Genomic DNA, 20,116 nt, shown 5'->3' on the forward strand with positions numbered 1-20,116 from the left:
CCTCCAGGAGCTAATAATTTAGTACAGAGTAAGACATGGACACAGATAACTATAATACAAAGAACAATTTAATAAATGCTTTAAAAAGAGTCAGGCAAAACCCTGTGGGAGGTTCACATCTAGTCAGAAAGAGCAGAGGAAGCATCGCGAAGATGGTATCATTTGACTCCAGGGATTGAACAGTCTAAGGCATCTCACAGATGTAATTGGAGGAAGCATCCGTTCAGACCCAGGAAACAGCATAAATAAAAGCAAGCCATGTGCTGAGAAAAGTAAATAGACCAGTTTAGCCAAAGCATAGGATGAATGTAGGCACGTATGGAGAGAACAGTAGCTTAGGATACATGGCGAAGGATCTTAGACACTGGGCTAGAGAATTATAATCGAGTTTCTAGGGCAGTGGGGAGCCATTGAAAGTTCTTGAGCAAGAAAAGTGACATAAGCAGTCCTTTACTTTTGGAAGATTTATCTGGCAGTAGTATGTGGGGTGGAAGCGTCAGTCAAGAGTCTGGAAGACCAGTTAGAGAGCTACTAGAGTAATGGTGAGAAGTGGTGAGGACTTGAATTAGGATGACGGCACTGGGAATGCGCCGGTGGGGTTGAACTTCAGAAACACAAGAGGCCGACTTGATAGGATTTGGCAATAGATTAAATGGGGGTGGGGAGAGACTCACGCATGACAGATAACTGGCAAAATGATGATGCTCTTAAGAGAAACTGGATGCATGCACTTATGTACTTACATTTATGTGTTTGGGAGAGGGGATGGCAGGATTAGGAATAATCTTTTTAAAAGGCAAATCAGATCCCATTGCTTCCCTGCTTAATCATCTCCAAATGGCCTTCCACTGCATTTAGAATGAAATGCTAACTCCTTACCATGGCCTAGTGTAAGCTCTACATGATCTGGCCCCGGTTCGCTCTAACCTCATCTCTTGGCACCCTCTCCAGTACTTCAGCTTTAGCCTCACTGGCCTTCTTTCAGTCCCTGAAATGCGCCAACTTTATTCCTGCCTCAGGGCCTTTGCATTTGCTGTACCCTATGCCCAGAACACTCTGCCCTCACATAACTGGCCCTTCTTGTCAGTCAGGTCTCAGCTTAGATGTTATCTCCTCAGGGTTCGTGTCCCGGTCCGGGAAGATCCCACATGCCGCGGATCAACTAAGCCTGTGCACCACAACTACTGTGCCTGTGCTTTAGAGCCCACGAGCCACAACTGCTGAGCCCACGTGCCGCAACTACTGAAGCCCGCTTGCCTAGAGTCCTTGCTCCGCAACAAGAGTAGCCCCCACTTGTGGCAACTAGAGAGAGCCCGTGTGCAGCAACGAAGACGCAGTGCAGCCAAAAATAAATAAATAAATAAAATAAATTTATCAAAAAAAAAAAAGTGAAAGCAAGTAGTGTTCCTGCATAATGAAACCTAAATCCGTTCTTGTCCTACGACCTCCACCCCCACCCCAATCTCAAGAATCAATCTCTTCCTCCTCCTAATGCAGAGATCCCCTTATTTACTTTGAGGGTGGCATTGCTAGTGACCCAGCAGGTCTGACTGCCTTTCTGCTCAACTGCTGGCTATCTATTTCAAATTTTATGTTTCATTTCAGCTCTAATAATCTCGCACTTTCAAATTGCACGCATACTGCTCTGTTACTCACTTGCGCACACGAACACTGGTAAACCCCATTCACTCTCCTTGATAAAGCCTACTGTCTCCTTTCTTTTGGAAGGCCTTGTGTATCAAGCTTTTGATATGCTAATGATCCCACTGACCTCTGTAGCTAATGCCTTATCTTTTCAGACTTCCAAGGGACCCACTCATCCCAAGAAAGTTCGAGTCACGTTACTTCTCCCAATAGGGCTCTGTTTTAAGTGCTTTAGGGCAAAAATGTGGCCAAATTATCTCATAAAAGGTGAGTTCCACAGCCTTTAGAGGCTTTATAACCTAACAGAACAAATTCTTCCTAACAAATACCCTGTTGACCATTCAACCTAGAATGCTGGACTTCATGAAATCACAAAATTTCAGAGTTGCAAGGAATCACATTTGGTCCAGCCTCTCACTGAATGCTTAAAACCCTTCTCTTATTAAATTTCATACCTGGGCAATGTTGAACCAGAAAGCTTGTTGGGGAAAAAAGGCAAAAACAAGCCAGTCTCTTTGTCATTTTACTTGGTTCCAAACAGAACAAAAATTAATAGTTTGTGATTTCTATACACCTATCTGAGTGGGAATCTTTTACTCTTTTTTTTTTTTTTTGTGGTATGCGGACCTCTCACTGTTGTGGCCTCTCCTGTTGCAGAGCACAGGCTCTGGACGTGCAGGCTCAGCGGCCATGGCTCATGGGCCTAGCCGCTCCGCGGCATGTGGGATCTTCCCAGACCGGGGCACGAACCCATGTCCCCTGCATCGGCAGGCGGACCCTCAACCACTGCGCCACGAGGGAAGCCCTTTTTTTTCTTTTTTTTCAAATATAGAAAGGGATCAGATGAAATGGGAGGGCAAATTCAAGAGGACTTTTAGCAGACTTCTTTTACTTGCTTCCCTCTTTCCCACAGTCTTTCTAAAAGACATAGTAAGTGAAATAATTAGACTTGAGGACATCTTTGAAGAAAGGCTACCTTCTATATAGGCCCAGAGCAGAAGTTGTCCAAGAGAAGGTGCATTTCTTTATGTGTATCATTGTATACATGCTTACATTTTTCCCACAGCTTTTTTATACGTGTGTCCCGTTTCCCATCATTCTGGTTCATTCATTCATTTATTCAGTCATTCCCTGAGTACCTACCACTGTTCCAGGTGCTAGGGATCCCTAGGAATCATGGATAAATCGTCTTCCCTTAAGGGAGCGTACTGTGTAGTGATGAATAAACAGTCCAATATAAAGTGGCAAAAAATGATAAACAGAATCCTGGAGAAGGGAAGGTGACCACCAGGCAGCCGGGGGAAGCAGGGGAAGAAGAAAACTCTTACAGTGAGCTTTACAGGTCTAGAGGAGCCTTCTGGGTAAACAAATGGGGAAGGGAGGCAAGTGGAGGAAGGGCATCCACTAAGGGGGAACAGAATGTGTGAGGTCATAAAGCCACTCGAGAACCAAGCCTTCTTAGTAAATATTTTCTTAAAAAGGATTCTTTTTGGGGAGAGTAGACGGAAATGAGCAAGGGGCCAGGAGAGAAAGGATCTGTCCCACCACAAGGACTTTGAAATTTATCCTTTAAGATCATTCTGACAGCACTTTGGACCAGGGCAAGACTAGAGCCAGAGATATTAAATAGCCGACTCTCACAGTGAAACTGGGGGGGAAGGGGTGAAGGTCATTGGCAGTGAGAGTGAGGAGGAAGGGGTGTATTTAAAACATTTTGGAGGTAGAATCTGAAAGACAACATGGTAGTGAGACAGTAGATCCTGGGATGACTCTGGACTCCAGTTTAGGTACCTGGGTATTAAAGGTGCCATTTTCTGAATTTAAAGAAAAGAATAGGGGTTAAAAAAGGAAGATCAGCCACAGGAGAAGATTACTTCTGTTTATGCTGAATCTGAAGACTATGGGACATCCTGATGTCCTAATGCAGCCTGTGGCTGGGAAAAGTCCGGCTAAAGCTCAGTTAGTTTCAACAGACAAACGTTGATTATATACTTTCTATATGTCACCTATTGTGTTCAGAGGATGTCTGGGATAGAGATATTGGTTTGAGAACCATCCGTTTGTAAGTGGCAATTGAAGCTATGGGATATCACCCAGGAGTAGCATGTTGAATGAAAAGAGAAGTCTTGAGATGGAAGTCTGGGGATCCCTGATACTTCATGAAAAGTAGAAGAGGGCTTCCCTGGTGGCGCAGTGGTTGAGAGTCTGCCTGCCGATGCAGGGGACGTGGGTTCGTGCCCCAGTCCGGGAAGATCCCACATACCGCGGAGCGGCTGGGCCCGTGAGCCATGGCCACTGAGCCTGCGCGTCTGGAGCCTGTGCTCCGCAACGGGAGAGGCCACAACAGTGAGAGGCCCGCGTACTGCAAAGAAAAAAAAAAAAAAAAAGTAGAAGAAAGCTGGGAAAAAATGGGAAGTGAGAGAATTAGAAAGGTGGCATCACAGAAGCTACAGGGAGACAACTGCAAGAGGCCTTGAGGAGTCAATAGTGTGAATCTTGCAAAGTCAGGCAGGAGATAGGGTGGAAAGTGCCTTCTGCAGTTGACAGTTTGAAGCCATTTGTGACCTACATGAAAGCAATGGGGTAGATGGGAACTTTGCATTATCTTCTTAGGGGCAGGGATCATGTTTTCAAATTCTTATATATTTATGCTCTACGTTTGCCTCTTTTCCTCATCTTATCCCTTTGCACCCCCCTCCCCAAATACAACATTATTTTCTGATTTCTCTCCTGAATTCCAGACACATTTACAACCACCCATGGACACCACGAGCAAAACAAAATGCATGCACTTTCATCTAAAAAGCCAGAATCTCTTCCTGTATTCCCTTTCCTACTTAAATAATCCCGCCTTTCATCTGGTCCCCTAAACTAGAACTCTTGGGCTCACTGAATTCTTTGTCTCCCTCACCTTTTACTTTTAGTCATGAGAATCTACTGACTGTACCTTAAAAATATATCCAAATTCAGCATTTTCTTTCTCCATCTAGCACTGTGTACATATTTCTTCTAGAACTTATTTCATTTCATCATAATGTTGTGTATGTTCGTGTTTCTTCCTCTAAATCCTGGGATCCTTGAGAATAAGGTTGTCCACGTATTTAATCTTATAACTCTGCCCCTAGTGTAGTATCAGGCACCCGGTAGATGCTCAACACGTGTTTGTTGAATGAATGAATGGCAAGACTTTTCATATTTGACATTTGCTTTACTGTCCAGAAGCTTATGGAACCCTTCCTCTGCCTGTGGTCTGCCCTTTCTGGTCTCTGATCTGCCTGCCAACCTCCCTCTTCACTTTAGCTCCAATTGCGTGACACGTGACCTTTGCCTGAAGATGATTGGATGCATTAAACCAACCAGTTAAAATTTGCCCCTCTTCACCCCTCCAACAGAGGAAAACATTTCTCAGATAAGAAGAAGGATAGATAATCTAGTCTTCAGGGGTATAGAGGTATGGGTAATTACCGGAGAGTAATGATCCCTTCATTTCAGGGATTCTGTCTTCCCAAAGTTACCCTATTTTGTGGCTCAGAATAGAAACCCAATAAGTGCCAGGTGGATAAATGAATAAAGAGCAAAAGCTTGAATGCAGAGAAATGTCAATCAGACCCCCAGCCTCAAAGAAGGACCACTTTCTTTCTACCAGGGAAGACTAACTTCAAGGACTTTTTAGGAAGACCCATTTTAAAGTTAGGCCTCATGGTGAGGTTCTTACTAGGGAGATTCTAGCCCTTCAGCCCTCCAGATGTGTGATCATATTCTTTTAACAGATACTTGAAGCAAGAGTGGATCATATTTTCAGGGACAGTCATAGTCGTTACAGGGGAATGGATGGACGTACATAGTCCTAAAGATACCAGCCCCATTTGGGGCTTTTCCTGGCTAAATGGGGTGAAAGAATAGATAAGACACGGTCTCAATGACACCTCTACCTCAGGCGACTTCCCGGTACCTCTGTCATTTGTAGGAACCAGTCTTGGGTTGCTCGGAGGCCCATATTCACTGGGCCGTCTCTCTGACGCCTTTAAATGGGAGGCCTTGTTTTTTGGCAACTTCATTGATTTTTTTTTTTCCCTTCTGTAGCAACAAATGTAAAACACTTTTGTTTTTCTTTTGCCTCAGATGAGGAAAGCTGGTACGTTTTCTCAGGCAAATATCCCAACATGCTGTCTTCAGAGGGGCATAGTTCTATGGACCTGGGTACATCACGTAACCTTTCTGATCCACAGTTTTCTTTCTTTTTTTTTTTTTTATAAATTTATTTTATTTATTTATTTTTGGCTGCATTGGGGCTTTGTTGCTGTGCACGGACTTTCTCTAGTTGCGGCAAGCAGGGGCTACTCTTCGTTGCGGTGCCCGGGCTTCTCATTGTGGTGGCTTCTCTTGTTGCAAAGTACGGGCTCCAGGCACGCGGGCTTCAGTAGTTGTGGCATGTGGGCTCAGTAGCTGTGGCTCACGGGCTCTAGAGCGCGGGCTCAGTAGTTGTGGCTCACGGGCTTAGTTGCACCGTGGCATGTGGGATCTTCCCAGACCAGGGCTCAAACCCCTGTCCCCTGCATTGACAGGCAGATTCTTAACCACTGCACCACCAGGGAAGCCCCACAGTTTTCTTATCTGTCACATGAAGGGGTTGGCTGACTTACCCAAATTCTCCCTTAGACCTGCTATGCTGTGATTTGGGGATTCAGAATATTTCCCTCACCACCCTAGCCACAGAGGCCCTGGCTCTCTGTCTGGCATGCCCTAGATAGCACTGGAAGCTGAGTTATCTCAGCTGTATTAAACAAAAATGATACATTGAAACTGTATTCACACAAAAGACAAAATGAGAATCAGGAGAATGGCATGATGATTCCTCTTATAAAAGGTTTCTTCGCTTTACCCAAATATTTATTTATTCATTAATATATTCATTTTTCATCCTCAAATTAATCACCTATTATGTCTTAAAGCCTGTGCTAATTTTTGCTCCCTTTCAGGATTCCTTAAAATTGTGCTCTTCTAATTTGTCACACTGGGGTTCCCTGTGACCAAGGGCCTTTCTCTAAGTCCTTCACTTGCTAGGGTTGCCCATGCTCTTAGGAATGGTAAGGAACCAATCCTTGTGACCGGTAGAAAATAAGGAAGGACTCCTTAGCTCCCATAGGTCTTCAGCCATATAGATCCATCTCCAGCAAAGTAAGAGATGGAGGCCAAGAAGGCCTTGTGTGTGTCATCTGCTGCTTGGGTGTAAATCTCTGGAAACATCCTGCCAGATGAGCAGCCAAACCAATCTCTGGCAAAGACAGACTCACACTTGGTCTCAGGGAACCTGCCTGCGCATCTCCCATCCACCAGCCATACACCATGGGGCCCACCCAGGCGTCCCTGCGGACACAGTGGGTCACAGACATTCCCAAGCAGGTACCATTACAATTAGAGACAATTAATTAGTGGGCAAGAGGTAATAACTCACTGTTATGTGACATTTGCAGTGTGCGGTCAGTGGTAGCATTCATTACCCCTTTTGGTCCTTATAACTCTGAGGTGGGGAGGATTGCTTTTATTACCCCCATTTTACACAGGAAGAAAGTTAAGCTACCCAGTCTGAGACTTGAGTTTTCTGCTCCCAACTCCATTGTTTCTTCCTTCTCTTTGTGCTTTCTGACCAGCCATAACTAAGGCTCTCACCTTGCAAGTGAGGAACCAACTTGACATTGCCCCTGGGTAGTCTATTTCAGACAGAGGCAAGGGTAGTTAAGTGTTTTTCAATCTCCAAAGAGTTAGCTGCAGACAGAGACCCACTTTTCCGTCAAAGCCAAGCTCCTGGGTTGGGAAATGCTCAGTGTTCTGGGCATTCAGGCAGGGTCTACCCACCAGCCCCTCCGCAGGGTGATGTTGAGGTCCTTGGATTCTTCCTCAACAGGTGAGAAAGCATCCTCTTCCCTCATCCCATGTCATTTTCCTCCACAGAGAGACCCTGGAGTGAGGGAATCAGACCCAGGGACTGCCTTCACCACAGGATGTGGCCGTGGGCAGCCCTGCAGACATAGGAGTCAAAGAACAGCCCAGGCTATTTAAGGTTACCTCCTGAGGAGATGCCAGAATCGTGCACCAAAGGGGAGAAAAGATGCACCTTCCCAGAGCTCCACATGTCTGAAAAGGTGTAGAAGCTTCTTTGGTTTTGCCCCAAAGTCCTGCACTGGAACCCAGTGCTCCACATACATTTATTGAACATCTACTATATGCTAGGCTCTGTTCTGGGTACTGGAGATGAAACACGATACAAAACAATTCTGTCCTCCTGGAGTTTACGTTCTAGTGGGGTAAAGACTGGAGGCAGGCTTTTGCTGCAAAGGCCCCTAAGAGTCAGGTGGCCGATGTATTTCCATTCTAGGCGCTTCTGGCAACAACAGAAATCACTTCCAAGATAGGCTGCAGGAAATTCTTGATCTGAACTGACCATAGGTGACCAGCCAGCCTTTGCATTTTGATTGCCTTAACACTTCTCTAGAAGAAAAGGTACATGGTTTGAAGGTTTCAATTCTCTCTATTATTTAAGAACAGAGGTTTGGGCTTTATTTATGGGTTTTGTTTTCCCCAGTAGAACAATCCAGCAAAGAATTTCTGTCTGTGTATAAGTACTCAATATTTATGCAGTCTCTAATTAGACTCTGAGGATAAAAGAGAACCAGAGTCCATGGTTTTACATGAATTTTTTTCTGAGGGAAAAAAACAAAAGCCCCAGTGGTAGAGCCCAAAGAAGATAGCATAAGTGAGGATTTTCCACAAGATGGAAGTTAGTTTCATAGTTGTGAAAAGAGTTAAGATATGTAATTCTGATAGGGGCAGACATTTGTCAAAGCACAGGAACTCTAAGGCAGGTAGTCTAATAATGAAGTTCGTCAGGTGTTTGTGTTGGGGAAGGAGCATCTTATTTTCCCTAGAATGCCGCATATATTAGACACACAATAAAGACTTCATAATTGATTAGTATTGCTGGCTAAGAATACGGTTGAGAGGTTCACCCCATAGGACAGAACCACAGATTCTCAGAGAAGCCTTTTCTAGTTGCTTCAGTTACAAATGGGAAAGAAAAAAAAGGCAATTCAGTATAACAGTGATTAAGAGGGGCAGGCTCTGGAGTGAGACACAGGTTCAATTCCTGACCTTGTCATATAACAACAGTGACAGATTGTTTTTGTTTTTGAAAATTACTTATTTAGGTCTCAGATTCCTCATCTCTAAAATGAGGAGTGCTGCTATAAAGGTTAAGTCAAAAAATTCACGTGAAATAGTCAATCCTGGCCCTGGCTCAGTACATGCAGCAAAGTGTCGTTATTTTCCAGGAAGGAGAAGTGACTTGCTCAAGTCACACAGCTAGTTAGAGATAAACCTGAAAATAACTAGGTTTCCTAACTCCCTGTCATGTGCTTTTTCCATCACCACTGCACCATGCCAGAAAAGAGTAGCAAGACAGGTAACATGAGGACTTAGATCAGAAGTGAGTATTATGGTGCCTTAAAGAAAAAGAAAGTTCTGTTGCTTATTGAGGGCTACCACGTGCCAAGTACCATCCTGCATTCCGTATGTGTTACCTTATTAATCCTCACAGAAATGCTGCATGGCATTATCATTAGCCCTACACTAGAGCTGTCAAACTGAGACTTAGGTAGAATAAATAATTTACCCAAACCCATGTCATACTGTATGCTCTGAAGACTGCGGTAAGACTGTTGATTGTACATGAAATGTACGTGGAAAGCAAAAGGGACTCTGAACAAGGCTGTGAGTAGTCCCCCTTTACTACTGTCACTGATCTCAGTGGCTGCCCCTTCATGGGGAGAAGGCTGTCCTCTGTGGAAGGACACAGCATGCTCTGAGAGGACAGCGTTTTTACAGTATTTGTTTCACTGTGTAGGAGAATCTGCATAGACAAATGAAGAACCTGCTGCCATCTGGGACCAGAATTCCAGAGGAGTAAACTATCTGCACACCTTGGTGGCAGGGGATGGTGTTTCATTTCCAGTGTGAAATGCCAAATAGTCCAGGAATGATAAAATCACCCTGGTTTTTCTTATGAACTCCTAGAAGTCATCTTTGTTGGTATAAATGAGATCATTTAGCCTAATTAGTTCCAAGCTTAATTAGCAGTAATTATCCCAACATGGGAGTAATATCCGAGCAGGAAGTGCCGAGTCCTCCATTAGACAGATCTCTAATTGGTGTTACAATATTGTAATTAAAGCGTGTTTGTACGCCTCTGCCGCGGCACGCCATTTGTTTCATGTCTGATTAAACAGGGAGACCCAGCAGCCTTTTAGGGGGCCAGGACTTCAGATCTGACTCATATAACACGTTAGCCCTGTGACAAAGAAGATTTGGGGCCCTGCCTCCATGGTCACGGTGAGTGTGCTGCCCTGAGCCTGAGGGCGTTCCTGCTGAGAGGATGTGTACTTGGCCTGCTTATCCCTTCCCCTCCTGTGTAGCACGTGCAGGAGAACGTAAGTATTCGGCTGAAGGTTCATTTTGTAAGTTTTACACTTTTGAGCACAGCCTCATATATAAACTGGAGAAGGCTGTACAAAATGAACAAATAATAATAGCTGTCGTTTATTGAGCATTTACTATGTGCCAGTTGCTGCACCAAACGCTTTAGATATCAAAACGCATTAAATCTTCAGAGAAAACCTCTGAGATAGCAGTCATAATCCCTGTTTTACAGACAAGGACCTGAAAATGAGGGAGTTGCTTCACCTGATAACTCCAGGTCATCCTTCAGGTCTTACCTTGAACATCACTCCTCCAAAAGGCCAACTCTGACCCCTAGACTAGGTTAGCTCCTTGTCACGTTCCCTCACAAACTTTATTATAATTTAATTGTCCATCTTCCCCACCAAATGATAAACTCATTTCTCCTTTGTTCTCTGCTCTATGCCCAGTGCCCAGCACCCAGCGAAGTGCCTTCACTGTAGCAGGTATTTAACAAATAAGAGCTAAATGAATTGTCAAAGACACCCAACTAATAACTTGGGTGACTCAGATGTAGCTCTGTGTGGTCCTGTAGTCTGTGTGTTTTCCATTGCATCATGCTTCCTTTTTTTATTTTTTAAAATTCCAAGGTTAAGTCTCTAGGTGGTACAAGTACAACACTGGAGGGGAGGGATAGGGGATTTTCTTTCCTCTCATTTTAAAGTGCTGTATTACAATTTTGCAGTCCCTTAACCATTCACCATATTTATCTATTCAATGCTTCAACCTTATCTTACAATTTAGAGATTTTTGCCCATAGTCAAATAATTGGTAATTGAATCTAATAAGCCCAAGAGAATTGGAGTAAACCAGATAAAATTTATGTGCGTTTATATACCACTGGATTCTGCAAAGTTTTAAAAATGTAACTAGCACTCTCAGAATCTGTATTTCATTGATTCCTGACTAGAGTTTTGGCACACTCCGAGAATGTCCAGTTGTTTTGAATAGTGACACACAATTCTTGGGATGTTTTTCTTCAAGTTAACTTTGCTGGATGTTTAAAAGGAAATGTGGCACAAGAAACATTGTGGAGGAATAAGAGGCAAGCTAGATCAGAATGGAGCCAATGCCTTTAAAACTTTGGAAATCAACTGCTAGTTAATCTTGGTTACAGCTGCAACATATTTTGGGATTAAGAAGCTCGACAAGAATATTTGTTTATTCATTAAAAAATTTTAAACATATTTTTTAAATGAATAGATGATACTTATCCAAAGTATAAAATTCACAAAAAGATAAAAATGAAAAGGCCCCCTTCCACCTTGTCCCATCCCCCAGCCACTTCAGAGATAACCAGTTTTCCATGTTTTTCTGGAGATAGTTGATGAATATGCAAATATATACATTTTAAAAGGTATTATTTCTTTTTTTTTTTAATTTATTCACTTATTTATTTTTGGCTGCGTTGGGCCTTTGTTGCTGAGTGCAGGCGTTTCTCTAGTTGCGGCGAGTGGGGGCTACTCTTCATTGCGGTGCGCGGGCTTCTCATTGCAGTGGTTTCTCTTGTTGCATAGCACGGGCTCTAGGCACGCGGGCTTCAGTAGTTGTGGCACATGGGCTCAGTAGTTGTCGCTCACGGGCTCTAGAGCGCCGGCTCAGTAGTTGTAGCGCACGGGCTTAGTTGCTCCACGGCATGTGGGATCTTCCCGGACCAGGGCTCGAACCCATGTCCCCTGCATTGGCAGGCAGATTCTTAACTACTGCACCACCAGGGAAGTCCTTAAAAGGTATTATTTCTTGATAAAACACCATAGTACACACTGAGTCATAAAAGTGAATTAGCTCACTTCCTAGTCAAGGCAAAAACAGGAAGTGAGAGGGAGGAATTCAATATATAGAAACCAAAAGCACAAAGCTCTGTAAGTCTATATTCTTAGAAACTATTACTAAACATCACGGTTATTGAAATTTGAAATATGGTCCTAATGAATGAGAAATGCTGCGTGACTTAGGACAATAATGACATCGTCAAGTGTGAGTCCTGCATCGGCCTGGGTGTTCTGTTCTAACTCTTAGGATGATGTTTCTATACGGCTGTTTATTCCATATCAGCATAATGAGGCAGATGCCATGGGTTCCAGTCACTTAACGTTAGCAACTTAACTTACTGCTGGTCTCTGTCTCTAGAGGAGTTAGGTGAGAAAATGAGTATGAATTCATGCAAATCTGTTACCATCGAAAGAGAAATGTCTATATAAAGGACATCATCATTATATATTATTTTGCGTGGACAGGGCTTGATGCATATCTTGGATGACTTATTTTAGTGCAAGAATAACCCACAAATCTTCTGGCAGTTATTACACTAATACTGGGGAATTTTTTTTTGTTTTGGCTTTTGAATAATGAGAAATATCTAACCCTGATATTCAAATAATTGGATTTGCATTTATACAAGTAACAGATAAACAGGGTTAAAATTGCTGCTGTATGAGTATCTTATGATGCCAAAGGAGTGCCCTGGCCAAGGTCATCATCAGTTTACTTTAGTTTATATTTAGAATTTATTGAGCCCTGCGCATGTTAGGCTTTGCAGAAAATCTGATGCCCTGGGAACTGATACTCTTATGTTATTTATCATCTCATTCTGTTTATGAAGGACTTGCCTGTAGCCCCTCTAGCATTTCTTTTCATCCAGGGCTCACCTTGGGTGGAGACAGACTCTGACGCTTCTCTTATGACTGTGGAAGTCTCTCATGACTCTGAGTAGAGTGTGATTCCCTTCTGAAACGTGCCTCTGGCAAACAAGAGGACCAATGCAGTGGAATGTTCTGGAAGCATCATCAAGGACCACAGTAACCTTTTGTTTTTATCTTAAATAGTCTGTTCCATTAGGCCTATAAATGCTCTTGTATTTTGTGTCCCAATTTTTGGCTTAGAAAATATTAGCACTAGAGTTAGAACAAAGTGGCTCTAGTTTTGGGCCCAACCCTTTCTCGCTTTCCTTAGAGAAAAGGTAAGTTTTTGCTTTGTTTCTCTGGACCTTAATCTTTCCATCTGTAATGAGACATTGGACCAAATGATCTCTAAGTCCTCTTGTCTTTAGCATTTTACTAGTATGAGCTTTGGAGCGGTGCTTCCAAAGTTTTCTACCTATTGTCTCATTGTGGGTTTTTAAAAAAATGTCTCCATGATATCAATCTCTGAATGAATCTGGCTACGATCATGTGATGAATCAAGACATTATGTCTATAAGGACGAACTCCAAAATTTTTGAAATCTAAGCTAATTAATTGTTTCCGTTTTACCCAGCTTAAATTTAGAAAAATTTGCCTCTCTGTAAAACCTTAATACAATCTGAATTCTCCCTCTCACTGTATATTTCCTCATGGTTCCTGGCCAGCTTTTCTTTGCCATCACAATATTTCCAAGAATCTGCTTTTTCCTCCTGCTGTCTTATAACTGTCTATGTAACTTACCTCAGTCATTCCCCTTTTGCCATTAATAAATTTAGTTAGTACTGCTGTCTTTTCGGGCACACACTGTGTGATATTCATCTTTTTGGGCTTCTTCCTCTATATGCCAAGTGCTTGGTACACATTAGGCACTCAGAAAATTGTTGTTGAATTAAACTGAATTTCTGACAATTCCCACCAAACACATCCTTCAGAACTTCCTCCAAAGAAACCTTTCTGGACTAACTCAACTCAGACTTTGCATTTCTTTAATTTGTCTTCCACAGTACTTCTGTACACATGGTTTGTATCATATTAACTTGTGTAGTTATTTGTTCTAGCTGTTCCTTTTGAAGTATCAAAAGTGAACCATAAGGGAATGGTACCCAGACTTGGAGTTAGGAAACATTGGTTCTATCTCTGCTAATTTACTGGTTGAGTGACCAAGGACAGTCAATCAGCCTCCCTAGGTTTCAATGTTATTGTTGTTTAATCTAAAAGATGGAGGGAGGGAAAAGTTGAGAATGGATCAAATGATTCTAGGCTTAGAACTCTGATATTTGGCATACTGGTTCCCTAACAAAATTACAGACTTCTCAAAGGCAAAGAATTTCCTTTTCCTACACTATGGAATAGATATACTGCCTGACATTGATGGTGCTTAATAAATTCTTCCCTAGAAAATGACTTATTCTACGCCTTCTGGCAAGAAAGTTAAACCCGAGTGTGCCCCTCTCATATCACAGCCCGTGACCTGAAAGGGCTCTCAGATCCGCTCTGGGAATTGCTATTCTGGACTCAGGACATCGGCAGCTAAGACCAGCACACGGTATTAGTCATGAAGTTAAGGGGTACACCTAACAGCTTTGCCTTTTTAAGTAAATATGTTTATGGTTTGTGCTGCTTTCCTCAGTAAGATCATTTCCTTACAAGTAATGAGAGCTGTGTGTGATATGGTTGAAATCCCGTCCCTCGGCTGAGATGGAGAACTCACGTGATGCTGAGCGGGGCCCATTATCCCACCGGCACTCACAGGAATGCTCAGTCTGGCAAATATTAACTCAGGAGCTACAGCAGCAGTTAGGAGACAGCCGTCCGCCCACCTTCCTGACCCTACCACTTCTGGGGTATTTTTTGATTTTCCTTTACTTGGCTTGAACATTGTGCTTATTTCCCCTTTCATTCATTCTTTCCTCCTTAAAAAAAAAAAAAAGCAAAAACAAAACAAGACGTTCTATTTCCTCGATTTGTCCCCAACTGAAAGCCCTGATGTCCTCATTCATTTCAGAGCAAGGCTTTTCCTCTTTTGCCTGAGTGATGTACAGTACATGTATTCACCCTCTCTGCCTCCAAGCCACAGGCCCGGGCTTTGGAAGAACTCTGGAGTCTTCCAGAGGTCTCTGGGAACAGACCGGCTCTGGATAGAATAGATGGGTTGTGAGAGCAGCTCAAAACCATTTCTGTGTGCTGAAGAAGCTTTCTTTGGAGGGAGAGAAGCATATGCTGTTTTTCCATATGGCAGGGAAGGGAATGACATATTAGGTGGCAGAAAGCTAACACACATCTGAATGTATGTAAAGAAAAGACATAACTAACAGGGAGGAGTTGTGGTTTAGGTTAAAACCACAAAGGAAGTGAAGGACGTTACCACCTTCCTCTTTGTGGGTAGAAGATTCTCCTTTGGCTCATCTCATGGGCTCTGTGAGACTGAGTCTTCCTACAGGAATATGTTTATTGCTTCTACCCTTCTAGAAAAGCACCATGCACCGTAGTTTGTGGTCTTAAAGAGTTTAGACTTGCTTTTTAAGGCATGAACCTGCCATAACGTTCTCCCATTTCCAAACTTCTCCCAAACATGCTTCCCTTATCTTAAATAGAAAAGAATTAAAGCTCTCTGGGAAATGAGGGGAAGGAAAAGCCTTTTCCCAGGTTACCTTAGCAATTTCCCTACTTTACTTTAACTCTCCTTTGTTTTCCTAGAAGAAACCTTCTGATTAAGCTTTGACTTAGCAAAGGAAATTGGTAGTAGTTGTGTTCTCCTAATAGCAACCATTCATTGAGCACTTACAATGTGCTGGGTATTTTCCTTCTATTGTTTCTGAACTTCCAAAAGTTTTGAGAAGTAGGTTTTATTATCCCCATTTTTATAGGTGAGAAAACTGAGGCTAAGAAAAATCAACTCATACTATGATCTTGAACCTTGAACTCAGGTGTGTTTGATGGTAACACTTGAGCTTTACCCTGCCTTTCCTTAAAATCTGGCTTTAGAAACATTTCAGCCACCAATGCCACAAACTTAGAAGATTCGAAACCAGGTTCTGCCCCTTATTACCTAGATGACCCTGGACAAATTATTTGATTCCTCTAGGCCTTATCTGGTAGGTCTTCACTGGTATGACAATTGCGTAGATAATGTTGGGTAAAGTCCTCCTTACTGGCTTCTTGTTAGAACTAAATGAAGCAACCAACATAAAGGGGTAGAATATCAAGTAGCAAACAGTAACCTCCCCAAAAGATAGCCATACACTACTTGTGTGTAGGTCAGGTTCTGGACCAAACTGAAAGAGACGAAGTTTGCTTGGGAACCCTCCATTTCCTGCCCTAACTCCCCACTCTCTTTCCAGCAAAAGATGCATCCAAGTGTAAATGGCTAGTTAACACTTGGAAGAGCAAAAGCCATACCTCTTTAAAAACAAAACGAAAGAAGCAAGCTTTCCTTATAGAATTCTGTCTTTCTAAAGCTTGAGACAGGGGTTGTTTTTTGGTTTATTGTTGGCAATGGGGGGGGGTGGCGGGGGGCAGGGCGGTTGTTGGAAGGGGAGGAAAAAGAAGCATCTGAGTGCCCCCATCCACACTGTGCACAAGGACAGGTCCTTTAATCTGTGCTTCTTTTGGGGGATATGTTCAGTGTAGGGTCAGTCATAGATTCCAGGTCTCAGCTGCTTTCGATCAGAACATTTTTTTTCCTCCTGTGGTGATTTTGCTTGAGTTTTAGACCCAGGCGAATTTCAGTTGCCTGGGTCTGTTTTTCATTGCAGATTTTGTCAAGATTTTACATCTAGGTTGCATTGGAAAGGCTTTTCTCTTTTTTTTTTTCTTCTCTGACTATTCTGTGTAAACTTCAGATTCTGGATTTTTTTCCCAGTTTATTTTATTTTAAATACAATATTAGTGTCTTCCTAAGTACAAGGGTAATAACTATTTATTGTAGAGAATTACTAGAACAAAAGAATAAAGAAAAATTTAATCTCTCATGAACCCAGCATCCAGGGCACCATTCACATTTTATTGCATTTCCTTCAGTCTTTTCTCTATGTACATATATGTGTATATTTCTATCTATATAAATTGTGTGTACATATGTTTTGCAAAATTAGGATAGGACAATGTAAACATTTTATATCCAGCCTCTTTCACATAACCTTATCACGAGCATTTTTCAAATGTCATAAAATACTTTTTGCAAAAGATTTATGGCTGCATATTTCATTGTGAACGTACCAAGGTTTATTTAACCATTCCCAGTCTGCTGGATGTTTAGATACTTCTTTGCATAAATTTCTGTCTGAGTTTCCTCATTTCCTTTTTCCTTATAAATAATTCCTAGAAAGGGAATTACGGGGCAATTAGGGAAAAGAGTACAAACTTTCCACTTTTCATTTTAAAAATTATTTGTACCAGATTATTTTAATACTGGCAAGCCTGTGTATGGCCTCTTTAAAGGCTCTTGATAGATAGTGCCAAACTGATTTCCAGAAGTGTTGCTCTAGGACAGGGCAAACTATGACATATAAGCCAAATCTGGCCCATGGTCTGTTTTTGTACAGTCCATGAGATAAGAATGGTTTTTACATGTTTAAATGATTGGGGGAAAATCCAAAGAAGCATAATATTTCATGACATTAAAATTATTTGGAATTCTCATTTCAGTTTCCATAAATAGCATATTTTTGGAACACAGTCATGTTCATTCATTTACATACTGTCTCTGGCTGTTTTCATCCTACGATGGCAGAGCCCAATAGTCGCAACAGAGATTGTACGGCTTGCAAACCCCTAAATATTTACTGTCTGCTCTTTACAGAAACAGTTTGCTGACCCCTGCTTTCATATGTAATCCTACAGGTTGCATGTGAGAGCACTCATTTGACCACACTCTGAACATTGGGATTTTCTTATTTTTTGTTAATTTGAACAAGTCAACAAATATTTACCACGTGTTTATCCTGTGCCAGGCCTGCATAGAAAATATGATTTATTTATTATATTACTTTTTTTTTTAAGAAGATGTTGGGGGTAGGAGTTTATTAATTAATTAATTTATTTTTGCTGTGTTGGGTCTTCGTTTCTGTGCGAGGGCTTTCTCTAGTTGCGGCAAGCGGGGGCCACTCTTCATCACGGTGCGTGGGCCTCTCACTATCGCGGCCTTTCTTGTTGCGGAGCACAGGCTCCAGAAGCGCAGGCTCAGTAGTTGTGGCTCACGGGCATAGTTGCTCTGCGGCATGTGGGATCCTCCCAGACCAGGGCTCGAACCCGTGTCCCCTGCATTAGCAGGCAGATTCTCAACCGCTGCGCCACCAGGGAAGCCCTATATTACTTTTTTGAGTACTAGCTAGAATGAATTTTTCGTAAGTTCAAGTGATATTTTTTCTGTTAATTTTCTGTGTATGTGAAGTGTTAAATTTCAACTCAGGTATTTACATTTTTCATATTGTTTTGTGTGAGTTCTTTATATACTAAGAATATTAACTTCTTTTCAGTCACATCTGTTGAAATCTTACTTGTTGGAAATATTTTGTTTTCATTAGGTTGTTGGACTTTTAGTTTTGTGATTTTTTTTAAATACAGAATTTTACATTTTTATGTAGTCAAATCTACTGAATTATTTATTTTTTTCCCTTGATTTTATTCTAAGAATATCTTTCCCTGTCCCCAAGGTCAGATAAATATTCATCTATGTTTCTTCTACTTTTTTTTAAAAAAACTAATTCATTTTTATATTTATCTCTTTAATCCCTCTGGAATTTTGTATTATATGATGTGAGATAAGGATCTGAATTTTTTTCCCCAAACAGTAGGACAATTATTTCAACATTATTTCTTGAGCAAGCCTTCCTTTTTCTACTTATCTGTGATATCCCCTTTACTAAATTCTTATGTATCCTGAGATGTGTTTCTGGCCCACATTCTAGTTATCTTTAAGTGTGTGTGTGAGTGTGTGTGTGTGTGTGTGTGTGTGTGTGTGTATATTCCTTGTGGATGTCCACTTTTGTTGTTCCTGATTAAGTCTGTACAGTACACACATCCTGGCTGGATTTTTGGCTTTATATTTTTTTGTTCCTCCAGTGTTTTACTCCTTTACCATTGTAAATTTCAGCAGCATCTCCCCTTCTCGTGGTCAATTTGTCAGGAATGTGGTATAAGCTTATCTCCTAAAAGTACACAAATGGTAAGGAACCTTCCTACCAAACAAGAGATAAAGGCCAAAGCCAGGCCTCGCACCTATGTGACCCCAGAACCGTAGTACTCATTTATAACCACTCCAGGTGACAAATAGCATTTGTAACCTAGGAGGTTGGAGGTTTTCTGGCCGAGTAGTATCAACTGGCATAAAAGGAGCAAATCTCTGGAAGGGGCTCCCAGAAGAGCTGTTACATGATGCACAGCCCCTAACCTTCTGTTAACGGCTCACCCCAACCCGACCTTGGTTCACAGTGGAGTTATTTCATTTACCAGGTGTGAAAATTGGATTTTACCACAGAGGAGGGGAGTTATTACCTATCAGGTCTGCTCTTTAGGGGAGCAGAGATTGTGGTGGGATTTATTAAGAGATTTGCTATGCATGGAACATATAATTAGAGATGTGTTCCTTTAAAATGGATGTCCTATCTTTGTCATTTTAGGAGTACTATTCTTTTCTGTCTGACAGCCTTCTTTCCCGTGTAGGTTGCGCATATCCTACCTAGGATCTGAATATTTTATACAGCACCCTTCTGCCAAGAGAGGGACCTCAGGGGTGTGACAAAGAGTACAGTGTAGGGGGCTGGTGGGGACTGTCTGTAGTTTGGATGCTAATATTAGTCACATATTGATACTAAGAATGGCAGAGGGGGATGATAAAGTAATTTTCATGTTTATTAATTGCTGTTTGGTCCAGGCCTCAGTTTGATAGAGATATTAGGGTCACTCTGAGACTCTCTGATGAAGGAATTCTTGAAAACCAAGAGTTTAGATTTAATTACCTGTTGTTAGAGACAGCCTCAAATTTAGTATCTGGTTAACCATATCTGCTTTTTAGAAAGACACCTTGTTTACTATCATGACGAGGAAGTGGCTGAATTTATTATTGTTTAGCGTTTCCAGCACACTTTGTTCTTGCCAAGTGCCTTGGACTTATTTATGTATGTATATTGGTTGCTCTCACAGCACTCCCATGAGATGAGTGGGTGATAAGTTTTATTATCATCTGCTTTTCCAACGAGGAGGAAACGGGAGCTCCTGAGAAGAGAAGGGGCTTGCCTGGGTTTACAGCTCAGATTGCCCTTCACCTTGTTAGGGGACCC

General features: G+C 42.0%; 1 protein-coding gene across 3 annotated transcripts in view; it reads left to right on the top strand.

The window, feature by feature from the left end:
• Positions 1–20,116, top strand: part of LOC137219250 (uncharacterized) — a 65,776-nt gene that overhangs the window by 19,126 nt on the left and 26,534 nt on the right. The gene's annotated exons all lie outside the window — the stretch shown is intronic.

The sequence above is a fragment of the Pseudorca crassidens genome, chromosome 2 (genome assembly GCF_039906515.1).
Source record: "Pseudorca crassidens isolate mPseCra1 chromosome 2, mPseCra1.hap1, whole genome shotgun sequence".
Taxonomy (NCBI): Eukaryota; Metazoa; Chordata; class Mammalia; order Artiodactyla; family Delphinidae; genus Pseudorca; species Pseudorca crassidens.